General features: G+C 39.3%; 1 protein-coding gene across 1 annotated transcript in view; it reads left to right on the top strand.

Moving 5' to 3' along the window:
- The window catches only part of GSTCD (glutathione S-transferase C-terminal domain containing), a 138,652-nt gene that overhangs the window by 111,718 nt on the left and 14,784 nt on the right, over positions 1–12,150 (top strand). The window lies entirely within an intron of this gene.

Genomic DNA, 12,150 nt, shown 5'->3' with positions numbered 1-12,150 from the left:
TATTACTATGATGAATATCTTATGCATCAAGATGTTTAAGACTCTTAATACATTTGCCAAATCACTTTCCAGGAAGGTTGTGATCGTGTGCATTCCCAGCTGTATGTGTTCACATGACAGACTCAGTGGGCTCATCTAATGGAACTCTTGTCCAGGTTCAGATGCTCAGACCGTTGGTCGTGCTTCTGATGTTTTTCCAGTGAAGGTCATTTCTTAAATATAAGCTACTGAAATTTGTGGAGTTTGTTGTTATTTTTTACAGCCTAAAGAGTATGTAATTTGTTTCCTTTGTAGATACAATCTAGATTGGTTCTCTCAAGCCAAGCCTATAAAAAGAGAAGTAAACTTTAAGAAAACTATTAATAAGGTAACTGTTCATAAAGAAATTCAGGAAAATGCTGACATCTGATCCAGTAAATTAAAATTAAATATATATTTATGTGCACCTTAAAGTGCACATAAACAGGAAAAGATTAAAGCTTCCTCCATGAAATGAGTTATTGAGACAGTGCCCATGTTACCAGCACACCAGGCAGAATGTATCAGGTAGCGAGACATTGCTGCCCATTTATTCCTCTCTCAATTTACAAAATTCCCAGCCTATTGGCCATATGTCTCTTTATCCTTCTTTGGCTTATAGGTGCTAAATTATTGTGGCATATTCTTACATATTTCAAGGTCATAATTTTCTAACACCAACTAAAAATGTGTAAGTCCTTTTGGAAGTGATATTTGCTGTACATTTCATAATAATCTACACTAATAAAAGAGAAACATGGTAAGTGGCGTACGACCGCTACCCTTTTCATTGGCTAATCAGTGAGTATATGCAAATTAACTGTCAGCCAAGATGGCGGCCAGCCAGGCCGGGATCAGTGGAGCCGAGAGCCTCCCGCCCCGGGATCAGCGGAGCGAAGAGGCCTCCCGGCTTCGGGATCAGCGGAGCCGAGAGGCCTCCTGGCTGGGATCAGGGGAGCCTGATGGAAGCCCTGTGTGTTTATGCACCCTGGGGGTGCAGAGGTCCTGTCCTAGGCAGAGGCCTATGGCGAAAATTTTGACTCTGAGAAGCAGCCTACGGGCTGGAAGGCGGCTCCTCTGACCTCAGTGCTGGAGAAGACCATTAAGCAGAAAACTAAAGAAACCGATTTTACATCATTTCCCAGGTGGAGAACAGTTGGCATGTAAGCCCCTGACCAGTGCCCAGCCTCTCCTCTGTCAGTCTATCTCACTCTTAGGTACCATGTTCTTTGTTCTTTCTTAACTGCAACTCATTTTTAAACTAGGTTGCTTTTAAAAGAAGACTAAATAAAGTTTCCCTTACGTTATTTAGGTGGTGCTGGGGCTGCTGGGGCTGCTGGGGCTGCTGGGGGCCTGATAGAAGACACAAACATGCAATGGGGGCCTGTACCCAGCAGCCCCAAGGCCCGCCACCTTGGTGCTGGGGCTGCTGTGGGTATCAGAGACACAAACACGCAGGCCTGACACCCAGCAGACCCAAGGCCTTCGTGGCAGAACTAAGGAGCAGCAAGCCAAGCGGTAGGAAGCAGCAAGCAGGTGGGCAGTAACAAGGGAGGGGTCCCGGACTGCAAGAGGGCACATGCTGGGCTAAGGGACCCCCCACCCATCCCCAGTGCACGAATTTCGTGCACCGGGCCTCTAGTCCTATATAATAAAGAGGTAATATGCAAATTGACCGTCACACCATCACAAGATGACTGCGCCTGCACCAGAGGCAAGGTTCCCGTAACGAGCGATCAGCAGGGACCTGAGGCTGCGTGGTGCCGGGGCGGGGGACATGAGGCTGTGCCCCCCGCCCGGCAGGGCTTGACGGGGGACCTGAGGCTGTGACCTCCGCCCCAGCGCCAGGCTGGGGGATCTGAGGCCTCATCCCCTGCCCCGGCACCAGGCTGGGGGACATGAGGGTGCACCAGGGGACCTGAGGCTGCATTCCCCGCCCAGCGGGGCTTGACGGGGGACCTGAGGCTGCACCCCCTCCCGGTGGGGTTTGACGGGGTACCTCAGGCTGTGCCCCCCATCTGGTGGGGCTTGACAGGGGACCTCAGGCCATGCCCCTCGCCCCGGGCCAAGGGACCTCTAGCCATGACCCCGCTCGGCAGGGCTTGACAGGGGACCTCTGGCCGCGCCCCCCGGCCCCAGGCCAAGGGACCAAGGGACCCCAGTGCTGGCCCTGGGGACCTGAGGGTGTGCTGGGGGACCCGAGGCTGCAGTGTTTCTTTCATCTCTGACACTTCTATGACAGAGAAAGTGCAAATAGGGATATCAAAGTATTTCTTCTAATTGATTTCCTTTCAATGTGCACGAATCCGTGCATCGAGCCACTAGTATTACAGAAAAGGCCATTACTGTGGAAAAACACTTTACATTAAAAAGCAAAAACTGTCCATGCTAAGCACCTTGCCCTACAAAATGCTGTTGTTGAATAATTCCAGCAATAAAATATAGTCATCTCAGCCAGGAAATAAGGTATTGATTTTTAACAGTGGGATAAATATGTTTTATCTGTCAATGTATATCAGAATCTTAGAACAGTTTATTTTCAAGTAATCTATTTATTTTTTTCTATTTAACTTATAAATTTCAATATGATTATGATTTATCAGGTCTGAGTGCTTAATTACAAGCTCATTTCTAGTTATGTATGTTAATGTACAATTAGAAGATGCTAATGCAATTATAGAATGTAATTCAGTAACACTTCTGGTGAGCAATTTATATAATCTTTTTTTAAAGGATAATGAACTTGAGAAATTATATATTCTGCAAACACAATTTAGAAAAATCATTAAGGCCAAGTAGAGGACTTCCAGGTGAAGAGGGCAGATAGCGGTATTTTAACACTTTTTTCCCCCAAAAAAAATCACACCCCCAAGAAACAGAAAAATTGTACTCCATCATTAATGAAATTACTATCACCATTCTGTAACTTGAGCCACAATTTAGATAGAAATCAGATTGAAGGAAAATGATAAATTATTGAACAGAGAAGAGCTTAAATGCATGAGGAGAGGAAATGGCAAGAGGTTATCAGAAAGTAAGTCTCTTTGCTCTCACAGAATCCCAGAAAATTTTAAGAATTCAGCTACCGGAAACCTCAGAGGAAGGGTATAGAGAAGGGCTGAAATTATATTTAATTAAAAATATTTAGGGACCCATATTCCCACCCCCATCTGTATAAACAGGTAACTATTTCTCCCTACTCCTGCAAGAGGTTGGAGGTTTATTCTATGCGGAAACTGAATCAGAGACGCTCTAAGTATAGGGATATGAGGCACTATTAGGAAATTTCACAACAATGTATCTTGGTTTAGGTCATTTTCAAGTGAGCTTTTCAATAAAAAGAAACACATTATTTTTGACACATTTCCTTCTATTAGTTCTTTGGTCCTAACAGTTCCGGGTGAGGAGGGGAGGGGGGGGGGGACTTAATACTAAAAAAAAATTAATCAAAATGCTATCACACTTCTCAATAGCAACATGAAAGACAGTGAGGCAAAGACTTTAAAATTCTAAAGGAAAAGTTCCAGTCTAAAATTCTATACCTAATCAATCCAACCACCGTGTATGAAGGAAATAGGAAATGTACTTCAAGAAACTACCTGAAGATTGGCTGCACCAAAACAAGAGAGTAAATAAGAAAAAAGAATAAGTGGTATCCAATACAAGAGGGGTGGGGAAAGTCTTGGATGTTCAAAAATGTACAGCACACTTAACTCAGCAGTGAACAGTATATACAAAGCAGAATAGTAAAAACACTACATGAACACAAAGGGAAAGGGTGTATAAATGTGCAAAAAAATTCCTCATCTCCTATTACAGAATATCATAGATAATATTTAATATTTACAAAGCAAGAGAGAGCAATATACACTTATGCTAATAGAAAATGTATGGATTTCAGGAAATAAAACTAATGAGTTGAGAAGCATTAGCTTTGGTCGCCAGATTTTCTTTTAAGGAGAAAAGTGTATACAGAGCAAGAGACTCTTTTTGTAATTGCATGCCTTTTAGTGTTATTTGAATTTTAAATCCAATTACCTGTAATATAATTACATGAAAGTTTTTAAAGAGGGGGAACACAAGTGCACAGCTGGGACCAAGCCTGCTTTTGTCTAAGGTATCTGGATGGGAATCCTTTGAGAAGCCCAGGCTCAGAGCATCATTGAGCTGGGCAAATCCAGAGGTCACTCAGTTCAATCTTCTCATGTTACAGATGGAGACTTGAGGCTCCAGGAGGGGAAGAGGAACATAGTTAATGTGAGAGCTGGCACTAGAGTCCAGTCAGTGACTTTCTTGTTCACTCCCCATGTCTAAAAAAGGAGTAAATGGGAACATGAAGAACTAGGATAAAGGTTGGTATCAGGCAAATTAAGTTTTTATCTTGGCTTCCTCACTTGTGATCTTGGACCAGCCACTTAGCTGTTTTGTGGAATGGGGGATTAATGACACCTATGTAGTAAATGCTAAATGAATCTAAAAAAAATTAGTCATAAATATGTCTAACACAAACTTTATTTGGGGGCTATGAATAAAGCATAGGCTTATTATTTAAAAATGTGTCTTATATTAAAAACTAGAGGCCCGATGCACGAAATTCATGCACGGGCGGGGGGGGGGGGGGCCTCAGCCCGACCTGCACCCTCTCCAATCCGGGAGCTCTCAGGGGATGTCCTACTGACGGCTTGGTCCCACTCCCAATGTTCTCTGCTCTCTGCGGGGCCTGCCTGCTCCACACCATGGCGACGGCCAAGCAGGCCCTTCTGGGTGCTGTCTGCGGGCGTGCTTGCCTGCTCGTGGGTCGCTGCGGTGATGGCCAAGCAGGCCCTGCTGGCCGTAGACACTCCAGAGGCGGCAGAGCAGCAAGGCTTGATCTGCTACCAGAGTGGGTGGATACTGCCTCTCTGCTTGGTCCCTGCGACCCCTGGCCGGGCTGACAGGCCCAAACACTCCAGCAGCGGGGCTGAGGGGACTGGGCGCTACCATCTTGTGGCTATGGGTGCCGCCATCTTTGTGACAGAGTGATGGTTAATTTGCATATTACTCTTTTATTAGATGGGATTATTAGATAGGATTAGCATATATTCTTCATCAACATATATTCCTAGAATATGTTTTTTAATATATATTATCTTAGAGAATAAGCAACATATATTTTTTCATTCCCTAAGAATGAAAGGTGTTGTAACAGTTTGTCTAGGGAAGGGGTGGGGAACCTTTTTTCTGCCAAGGGCCATTTGGATATTTATCACATCATTTGCTTAATATAATTCACTTAATATAAATGTATGTTGCTATGAAAAAAGCTCCCAGATTTATTGAATTTTAAGTCCCACCTGTGGTTGCCTTGGCAGGGCCAGACCAAATGATTTCTCAGGCCTTATACAGTCCAGGGGCCAGACATTACCAAACCCTGGTTTATAGTCTTGCCTTGTCTAGGGGCTACCCAGTTGAAAGACATTATGAGAATGAGTGACAATTAACTTCATGTATTTACTACCACATATGACAAAGATGTGGATTGAAGTTTCTTGGCTGTTCAGTTTTATTTTGCGAACTTACATGATAGGATAAGTATTGTACTTACAACTTTTATGATGTACAGATTAATTGAAGTAAGAAAATATAAGAGAAGGGCCCTTAGCTTATAGTCCATGAACTCTGCAGCATATATCTGAGTAGAAAATATTAACATTTACTTTGGAATATGCATGACTTTAGCCAATAGATAAGTTTACAACTTCAATTTTTATCTTTAAACTAGAATTTGGTGTATATACAAAGAAAGGGGTTGATATTAAGAAATTCATTATTTGAGGCCACAATTTTGAATTCTTTAGATCAGTCAGTGAAATAGTTGTTTGCTATGATGTCAGCTAAACATTAATTCAATTTCTTTTCCCCCAGCACATTAGCCTTCATTAGATAGTCATAGTTGCTATTTTGATGTTCTTTCTACAGTTGTCAAATCTATCTGATGTGTCTTATATTAATAAATCTATCCTTTATGGATTATATTACAGACTTTCTGGGTCAGATGCTTGAGATGTAACTAGAAATTAGATTTCATACAATACTGTGGATAAGAATGTTTTAAGAAAATAAGTGATGTATTTATCGTTGTCATTTTTTCCTTTGCCACTTCCTTTATGTGTGGTCAGCACATACTCCATTTCTTTTCCACATTAGTCAGTGGGGGTCCTAAGACTGATATCCAGCAATCCTTCATTAAAAAAAGATGGCCTCAAGGTTCCTTCCAGCTCCAAAGATGCTGGTCGAAAGCATGGCATGCATGCTATAATAGAAAGAGTGTGAGCTTTGGAGTCAGACTTGGATTCAGAGATCATCTGGAATGCTAGCTGGCTAGGTGACCTTTGACATGTTATTGCAGATGGAGTTAATAAGAGCTACTTAAAGTAGTAAATGAAGGGGACAAAATTAAATGATGAAATCAAGAAAAAAAACTATGTAAAATTTTGACATCTGACAGATCCTCAGTAAATGCTCGTTCCCTATGGAGCTTTAATTTCAGACTGTGATTGGACCAGTGAGATGAATAAAGTGAGGAGTGTATTTGTAAAGAGTAATTATCTAGGATGGAGGCCCCACCCTGTCTGAGTTAGAATCCTTAATTTATTGTGTGAGCTAGAAGAAGTTATGTAACCTCTCTGGACCTCAATTTTCTCATCTTAAAATGGATATTTGCACACCCATATTTATAGCAGCACTATTCACAGTAGCCAAGATGTCCATGGACAGAGGAATGCATAAACAAAATGTGGCGTACATATGTAGGGACAATGGAATATTATTCAACCTTTAAAAAAAAGGAAATCCTGTCATAGGATACAACATGCATGAACCTTGCAGACGTTATGCTAAGTGAAATAAGCCAGGCACAAAAAGACAAACATATGATTCCACTCAGATGAGGTATCTAAGGCAGTCATACACATAGAAACAGAAAGGAGAATGGTGTGCAGTGTTTAACGCTTCTTCATATCCCCTGTGAGTCACACACAGTAGACATATAACTTTGAGTTGTTTGAACTTATACAATTCCCACGTTGAGTTAATTAATGTATTAAATAGTTTGGATTCAGTTGTTACTATTGACAGAGCATAGAAAATGAACCAAATTTTTGACTTCTGTATTCCCAGCCACTACCATAATACTGATACATAAGGAAATGCCCAGTGATTATTGAATAAATGATGAATGAATGAATTGTTCAGTTTCTAGAACTGTAAATAATAATTATAGACCATTAGTGATTAAGAAATAACAAATTCCTCAACAAAATCACTCAACTTCATGTTCCTGCAGAGGCTTTCTATACCAGATGTTTCATGATTTTTCAAAGCATATTTCTTTTAATAAGAATTAAAATACAAAAATTGATATGGCTAATGTGAATCGTAAGGCTTAACTCTGTAGGTTTTCATGTGCATTAGTTTTCTATCTCTGTTTTAACAAATTACCACCAACTTGGCAGCTTACAATAAAGTTGTTACCTCACAGCTCTATTGGTCAGAAATCTAGGTGGGCTCAGTTAGTCTCTCTGCTCCAGGTGTCATTAGATTAAAGTCAGGCATTGGCTTGGTTTGGCTTTTTCCTGAAGGGATAATCCACTTCTAGGATCATTTCAGGTTGTTGGTAGAATTCAGTTCCAGTGGTTGTAGGACTAAGGTTCCTGCTCCCTTGCTGGCTCAGCTGGGGTCATTGTCAGCTTCTATAGAGCTACCCATGTTCCCCCGCTCATGGCCTCCTCACCGTGAAGGCCAGCAGTGGTGACTCAGGTCCTTCTCTCTGACTTCTGTCTCATTTCTCCTGCTTCCTATCTGAATAAGTTCTGTATTTTAAGGCCTCATGTGATTAGATTGAGTCCACCTATGTAATCCAGAATAATTCTGCTATTTTAATCTTAATTTCAGCTGCAAAAAAAATCCTTTTTTTTTTTTTTTCATATTAGGCTCTATCTAGGACATCTTGGAGTGATCATTATGCCTACCACACCATGCCTGTCTTTTTTGTTTGTTCCCTTGCAGTTTATCTGTTTATATAACCATGCCATTTCTCCTTTAGAATTTTCCAGTGTGGATTTTGCTGATCACATTCCCCTGATTTTGTTTCACGTATTACTTTGTTTCCTATATTGTCTAGGAATTGGTAGTTAGATTTTGATTATAGCGGCATAATCAGATCAGGTTCACTTTTGGGTTAAGATCACATCATAGGTGGTGGTGAGTTCTATCTGCAGGCACTTACATCTGGCTGTCTTACTTCAGTAAGAATTGTGAAATGATGATGTTCTAATTTTATCATTCTGCCTTCGTTTAGTTTTCTTTAGCAACTATTCGGTTACACTGAGATGTCATTCACATAGGAAATGCCAGATAAAACTCGTTTCTTTTCTAATATTTTCCAGTTTTCAGTGAGATGGTTATCAACCAAAAGTAACGTTAATTTTTTCCAGTATGATTATTGATTCATCAATTTAGCATTTGAAATACTTCAGTCCATTGCAGTTATTTTTTTTTAATTTCTTTATTGGTTAAGGTATTACAAATGTGTCCTCATCCCCCCATTAACCCCCAACCTCCCCCCCCCCACTCATACTCTCATTCCCCTGTTGTCCGTGTCCATTGGTTTGGCTTATATGCATGCATACAAGTCCTTTGGTTGATCTCTTCCCCCTTACCCCCACCCTCCCCTACTTTCCCTCTGGGGATTGACAGTCTGATAAACAGCAATCAGACATTGCAGTTATTATTGTCACTGATGCTCAAATATTCCCATCTTTGTTCAGTGGGAGCCGCTTGGCTGTGGTCCTGAGTCTTTTTGATAAGGCTTCAGTAATATTGATAGCATCCATGCTTTCAGTATAACAGGCTGTTCCAGCTCATCTGTGAATTTCCTGCCTCATCAGCTATTTCTCCGTGGATCTCTAAATTCGTTGAAAGGAAAATGATATTTAAATTACCACAATCTAGGTACTAGAATGGTCATTGCTACTGGTTTGACCTTTGTTTCTAGGCTTCTTAGTGGTCTGAGCTAGGCAATACTGTGGTTTTTTTAAACAAGTATTATACTGATACTTCCAACTTAAATTCAGGATGATGGGATTTGAACTTAGCCTCATTTATTTATCATATATCTCTTCTTTCTTAAGCTAAAAGAAAATCTGTTTCCTAATGACATCAGCATATTTCTTGTTTTATCCCAAAATATACCCATTAAAGTTATAAAAAAGCATAGTTTGAGAATTTTGTAACATTGTTTTTCATTTAATAATATCTTCCATAGCGATGTATATATTGCTTATTTCTTTTTAGAGCTGCAGAATACTTCATTGTGTTTATTCATCAGTCCTCTATCCATGGGAAATTGGCTAGTTTTTATTTTGTTATTTCAGATGTTGCCTCAATGAATAAATCTTTTTTATATTTTTGCCAATGTGTCCCTTGAACAAATTTTTGGAAGTGACATCACAAATTAAGCATGTAATTTTGTTTCCCCACAGGCTGGCCCATAGAGTGGCATCAATTTTTATGAATTTTGTTATTTTAATAGGTGATAAGTAGTATCCTAAAAGTAGTTTAAATACTTGTTTCTCTTATTTTGAGCATTATTAGGTGATTTTGCTTTAAAACCTATATGTATATTTTTGTTTGTGAACTGTCCAAAGCTCTCCTCATTTTACCATCAGATTATGGGCTTTTTTCTTGTTCTGGAAGTTTGTTATACATTAGGAATATTAACCCTTTGTTTATGCTATAAATTGCAAATCTTTTCACTTTGTTGTTTGGCTTTTTACACACAGTTCTGAGGGGCTTTTTGCCATTTAAAAGGGCTCTTAAAATTTTTCACTCTGTCATATTTATTAACCTTCCCCCTTATTGCATGTGGATTTTCAGACATAGTTAGGAAAGTATTTCCCACTCCTCTTAGTTATGGAGGAATTCACTCGTTTTTGTTTGTTTGTTTGTTTGTTTGATATCTAATTTATTTGAAATTTATTATGTGTGGTGAGAGAAAAGTACTAGTTTTATTTTCTATAGCTATCAAATTAACCCAACATCACTTTAGTGAAAAGCCCATCCTTTCCCTAGTGGGGGGAAATGCCACCTTGTTGCCTGCTAATTGTCCCTGTTTACATGGTTTCATTGATCAGTATCTCATCATTATTTGCCTGTTATTCTGACCTGCAGTTGATGACAATGGAAATTAGAAGCATGTGATGCAATAGAAACTTTTAGTCCTAAAATCCATCCTATAAATACTGCTTAGATTTAGTTGTTTTGTTGAAATGAGGGGAATAGACTCTTTTGCATGTAGCAATGGAAGTGAGAACAACAATAAAGAGAGATATATAAAAGTAAATTGTCTAAACTTTTCTGTAAGAGCCTTAAGAGGGCTTTGTGGGGAAGCAGCCTGATGTAGTTAAGGCATGGGGTCAGGATCCTGCCCCTGCTTTGTTGTGGGCACTCTTAATTTCCCGAAGCCTTAGTTTCCTCATTTTTAACATGCAGATAATAAAATCTTTCAGGGCTGTTGTGAGCATGGAAAGATTTGCGTGCAGTTGCTCAGCATAGAGCCAGTACATAATAGGCCCTTAGTGTTGGTTCTCTTCTTTCTCCCTCCAGGAAAAAATGCATCTATAATTTTTACTCTGAGATTTTCTCCAGCTACTCATGAAAATAAGGACCAGTCTTAATTTTGCTTTGCAAAGCTGATTAAATAAAAAGGGCAGATGAGAAATCAAGTTTTTACTCTCCTAATAACCCTGTAGTTGTTGCTGCCTTCCCTGGACAGCAGCCTTCCTGGGCTCTACTTTCAGAGTGAAACAGAAAAAGTGGGTGACAGCAATCGTAGGGATTGTTGGCGTCTATGTAGTTGAGGGAGGCTTGGAAGGAGGAGAGAATTCAAGAAGAGGATTGAGAACAGAGCTCTTGCTTCTCTCTTCCTAGTACAGCATTGTTTTTGGTCTTCCAGTTCAAAAGGGGAATATGGCTTATAACATTTCACATTCAGAAATTTCCAGAAAATCATCTCTTCATCCTGAACACCCCGGCCTACCCTGAAGTTGAGAGATCTGTCCCTAGAAAGAACAATTACAATGCAATACAATTTTCTTCTGTCCAGAATGAATTGGAAATGTGAGCATTTTTTTGACAAAACGCTTTATCTTTTAAGATTCCTACATCTGATTTTCTTTTATATAGTCCTATTTTGCTTTGTTTAGTCTAATAATTTTCAAAATTGTCTACTTTATTTTGTAATTAATATATATTAATATATAATATATATATGGAATTTGTTTTCAAAAACATTTGAAAATCATTTTCATTTTTTTGATGAAAGGAAAATTTATTCAGGTGCCAACAACCTGAGAAGATGGCAATCTCATGCCTTAACAACCATCTTTTTGAAAATAATTTTAAGAGTTAGTTTCTTTTCTGAATTATTGAGTCTATCATGACTTTAATTTGTAATTTTATTTGTTTCTTTTTAAATAAACACATCTGAAGTAGTTTATGTAATTCATCATTCAGTGTTAAGAATTGTTATAATATGAATATGAAAAGGTACTATAAAAATAGGATTTAATACGTTTTTACACTGCACTGATTATATTTATGTAGCATTTGAAAAAGTGCAAATATATTTTCATTAATTTTTGCATCAGTATTATGACATGTCATATTAACCCTAGTTTCTAGTTGAGAACACTAAGGCCCTAAGAAACTGAATTTTAAGTGGCCCAGGATCATACAGCGAACTCAAGTTCTAGCCTAGAAGAAATTCTCATTTCAATCTAGTGTTCTCATCACAATGCTACAACTGAACTGAATTCATAAAAGCAAGAGTACTAGTTTAGACATGCATACATAATATATTTCCCATCACATCAGATTTTCTACTGAATGAATCTTATTCTTCATTTGCAATATTCCATTTGTAATTTTTCAACCTTGCTTAATTTTCTTAATATGAATAGCTAGCTGCTTCTTTGGTGTGTCCAAATGAGAACTAACCTATATAATAAAAGCCCAGCAACCGAAATGGCGGAACAACCAGAACAACCGTGGCCCCTCACCCCGGCTGGCCCCACCCCCACCGAGGATCCCCAC

The sequence above is a fragment of the Myotis lucifugus genome, unplaced genomic scaffold (genome assembly GCF_000147115.1).
Source record: "Myotis lucifugus unplaced genomic scaffold, Myoluc2.0 scaffold_182, whole genome shotgun sequence".
Lineage (NCBI taxonomy): Eukaryota > Metazoa > Chordata > Mammalia > Chiroptera > Vespertilionidae > Myotis > Myotis lucifugus.
This window is presented reverse-complemented; position numbering and strand designations above follow the sequence as displayed.